This window comes from Gavialis gangeticus, unplaced genomic scaffold, assembly GCF_001723915.1.
Source record: "Gavialis gangeticus isolate Ggan-Ray unplaced genomic scaffold, GavGan_comp1, whole genome shotgun sequence".
Classification (NCBI taxonomy): domain Eukaryota; kingdom Metazoa; phylum Chordata; order Crocodylia; family Gavialidae; genus Gavialis; species Gavialis gangeticus.
In genome coordinates this window covers 172,153,911-172,158,556 of record NW_017729024.1, presented here as the reverse complement: position 1 = coordinate 172,158,556, position 4,646 = coordinate 172,153,911, and positions in this window count along the sequence as shown.

Genomic DNA, 4,646 nt, shown 5'->3' with positions numbered 1-4,646 from the left:
TATATATATATATATATATATATATATATATATATATACACACTCATATATCTTCTTACCTCTCTTCTGTGAGGCTGGGATGTGCTATTGTCTCCATTTTTGCAGCTGGAGAATTTAACAATACCAGGGTAGAGATGTAACCATATTTAGGAATCTAACTCCCATTGATTCTGTTGGCAGGTAGGCCTCAGAAGCACGTTTACCATCTTGTCCATAAAAGCTGGGGCAAAGGGATTTAAGTGCTGGAAGGCTGAGCACTGTAATCCCTCTCTTTTGGCTGCTGTGTTGCTAGTGCAATACTCAGGCTGAAGAACCCAGGCTCTGCACTCAGTGGGTGCATCTGCACATGCTATTAGTGAGCAGCAATAAACTCCAGAACGTATCATGCTGGTGTTTATTGCTTCTGAACACCATGTTTGAACGTACACTGGAGACTGCAGCATGTTGAGCCAGGTTGGAGCAACCCCAGTTGGCAGCAGGGCCTGGGGGTCAGCCTGCCTGGCCAGGGTTGCTCTGACCTGGCTCAATATGCTATGGAGAGGCTGGCTGGTGCATGAGGGGGCTACGGTGCAGGGCTAGCCAGCCAGTACGCGTTGTGTAAAGCACCCTTGTGCCCCAGCCAGCTCCATCAGTGTCTATACATGCGTTACCATGCATCAAATAACTACGCTGCAAGATAGTACTTGTATTTACAACTACTAACCTGCAGCAGAGAGAATAAGTTTCCTGCAGCCTAATAGAATGGCATGTGTAGATGCTGAGATGTTTACTGCAGAGCTAATTAGGCAACTCCTCAATAAACAGCTCCTGTAAATGCTCCTAGTGTGTGGGACAAGAAGACACATAAGAATGGCACTCACTAAAACTAGCCTGTTGAGCAGGGAATCACCTGGGGATGTAAACAAGAATTCATCGCACCCGGTCTAGGTCTAGGACACTTACTTTAAACCATTTTGACCTAGACAGGGAGCAGTGTGAGGAGTCAGATATAAGAAACTCAGGGCAGGAGAAGGGGCTGGTGGGATCAGGGGGCTTGCTGTCCTGGTCCTAGAGGAACAAGCTCAGGGAGAGAGACCCCACACCCTCATGCAGTGTACCGGGCCAGGCTGTGGGCTCCCCAGATCCCAGGGGTACTGTGGAGAGCGACACCATCCCCCCTTCCCTCCTGCAACGATGCTGTGGCTCTCAGCTGGCCAGGGGAGGAAGCGGGGCTAGGATGAGAGGCTATCACTGACAGCTTAGGGTCAAGACCAGATGCAGCGGCCCCAGGCAGGCTGGCTGCTTGGCTATGGCTAGCCCCTTTTGGCTGCTCTTGGCAATCTTAAACAACCTGTGGAGCATGCTGGGAGTTATGCAACACTGCTCCCTGGCTTCACGCAGTACGGCAGGGGGCTCCAAGTCCATCCCCCCCCCAATGCTGAATAGCTGTTATGTTTGATCGCACTGTAACTTTTAGCACTCTGTGTAAAGTTGCAGCACAATTGCAAGTGCCTTCCTGCACTTCTGTGCGCACCCTATGAGACTCAGGTGAACAAGGAATGCAGAACCTACCTTGTGATTATTAAGAAAGAAACACAACTTTTTCCCCTGTGTTTTCTTCAATTTGGGTCCTTTTGCACCTTGCAATACTCTGTTTTGATGCTGCTGCTTTTATGTTAGATACGCTCAAATCGAAATGCTGGAGCTGGTCCTAGCCATCCTCAAGTACTGAAGAAATTCCAGACTGGACCTGAATTCATGGTTTAGCTGTCAGATATGAGACCTCCACGATTTGTGTGTGTGTGTCTTGAAGTGTTCTTTTTCATGTCTCATTTTTTCAGGAGTAGACTCCTGCATGGAATAATATAAAAGCCCCACACTTTCAAAAGTATTTGAAGTCTCTTGACAGGGTTCCTACAAAAAGCACAGTTGGTTTCCTGAGATAACTGCTCATCTTGCTGACCAATAGTGTTTCCTAGTTCCTTGCTCCATGCCTTTTGTCTGTAGCCAACTACTGCCTGTTGTCTTATCCAAAGATTTTCAATCATTGGAGCAAGGGCACCCTTTCTGCTCAGGGTTTATACAGCTCTCTGGACAATAGGTCCTGGTCTATGACTGGGGTTCTGCTGCAACAGCGACAATACAAAATACCCGAATAATTTGGCCTGAAGTACATGAAAAGAAGAGGGACTTAGAGTGAAGTCAGATCTGTGATTGATGGCTGGAAAAAAGAAAAAGCCTGTTCAAAAAGAACTTGAGCTTAAGCAACTAAAAATAAACTAGTTTATTCCTCTTCCAAAAGTGTGTTATGCTTTCAGTATTAAAGGGGCTTGTGTTTGGGATTAGACTCAAAAGCCTAAAGCCATGATGAGTGGAGGTAAATTTAACACAGAGGTGATGTGTTCAGTCTCTGGGGAAAGAGATAGAAATGATGGTTGTCATTTTCACCTTATCTTCTAAAACAGAGAAAAGGTTCTGCAATTATGGCCCAATAGGGAGGAAAAAAAGTGATCCTTTAAAAAACCAAACAAAAAGAAGAGAAAAGAAAGCACCTCGGTGCAATTTCTTCTAATGATATAAATTTCAATTAACTGAATTGATAAATTAAGCTATAAAGCAATGCAAACATGCAGAAGAAAAATTCAAATAATTTTTTTCTTCATGCTTCCAATTCTTTATAGTACATTACATCGGTTAATGGCAATTTGTATAATTTGTGTAATGACATAAATTGCCATAAACTTTCACAGTGAAGTGTTGTAAAAATGATAAATCAGGGATAAAGTATGAAGAGCCAGATCCTTAGCTACCGCAAGTCCCATTCAGGTCTATGAAATGACTCCACTTTAGAACAGATGAGGATCAAGCCCTGAGGGTTATACAGTGATAAAGAGACAGAGGAGCCAAAGGTGAATGCGATTCAGGTGTCAAGGGTACGAGATGAAAGATGGACACCAGACTGCCTTCGGAGGGATGTGTGACCGGGTGGGGGTGTAACCACATCTGCTCAACCTGGTGATATGTCTCCCTTCAGGTCCTAGTAGGTGCCGTTCATCACCCCTTTTTGATACCTGCTGGGCAGGAGTAGACTTTTACAGGAGAATCCTTTCCTAGTTTGCCTTTAAAAGCACCAGCACCAATCAGTTACAGACTTAATATGACTGTTTTGCATCTCCTTCTCTCATAGCGGAGATGTGCCCGCTATGTTTTCCCACCATTTTCTCCTCGTTTTTGCTGGGGGCGCTGACATATTCCACCCCAAAAGCTTAAAAGAACAGAAAAGAAGTGAGTTTATCCAAAAGAAAACCTGGCCCAACAGAGCTCATCAGGGAGCACGGGTGACTGGTGCCTCCTGAGTCTGGGGGGCACAATTTTTGGGCACCCTCCCTCAATATCCACCTCTATACTTCTGTGTGATGGCTTAGCGCCACCCACCTCCCAACACACCACCAGCCCATGTGGCAAAAATACTGCCCCGTCCTGAGCAGTGCTGAGTCGGGACCAATCTTGGGGGGGGCACATGTCCCCCAGTACCCCTCTACCAGTTGCCTGTGTCATGGAGAGATGCATTGGAAGAGAGTGAGCTCCAAAGGGATTTTACTATTGTCCAAGGAGGTATAAATAGAAAAATAGGAATAAAGGGAGGGAAATGTTTAGTTTCTTGGAAGGAGATAAAAAAAAAGAAACTCCAAACAATGGGATGGATCTGAATGTGGAAGAGTTTCCCAAAGGAAATGATCTGAGCAGAGTAATACTATGCTGGCCAAAGCACTGGATAATATGCTCTAGGGAGCTGTTCTGCATTGGCAAGGAGGGACCTCTTTACAAGGCCTGCACTGAGAAGGAGGAAGTAGAGAGGAGCACTGGTCCTGAGGGTGGAGCAGAGGCACTGCGATCAATCCCAAAATGCTATCATGCTTGCTACCTCACTAGTCTGTTTTCTCTGAGGATTTCAAAGCACATTAGGAGCATTCATTAATTAGGCTTTGCAAATCCATCTGATACTTCAGTTTTTTGTGTTTTTAATTGACTTTAATAGGGCCTGGATCAGAGCCAATCTCCTTGTGGGGATGTGAGTACTGTTGTTCCCATTTCAAAGATGGAGAAATGGAGGCAGAACTGGGTGGGAGTTTTATTCTTTCTTTCTCACATGCAAACACACACATTTGGTTTTTGTGGTTGGCTTAAAACTGGTCATCCATTGACATAAACATGATAAGCATACATTTACTGAGTGAGAAAAGAATATCTGATTCAGGCCTGGGACATGAGTATGTCTTCTACATCTCAAATGAATATCCTAATGTCTGGACTACTCTGGGGTTGGTTTTCAAACTGAATTTATATGAAAAAGTAATTGAAAGATCTTGGGTTCATCCTATTGCAAAGTGTGACATGCCAAAGATAACCAAGGTAGTTTGTGAAAAAGCTTAAGACTTCCCAAGTACAGCTGGGTAGAAGATGGGTTTTTCAATTTGGAGGCCAAACTACAACCCCACCTCCCCACATTATTTCACGGCTAGCATATTTCCACTCGGCGAGTGATCCATGTGTTTTAAATTATAACCTGTACATAGGAAATTAGTTACTAAGTAGGATATTCACAGGCTCGCCTGACACTTCTAATTAAGGTGATTTACATGGAATTATCCTTCGAAATAAAAAAA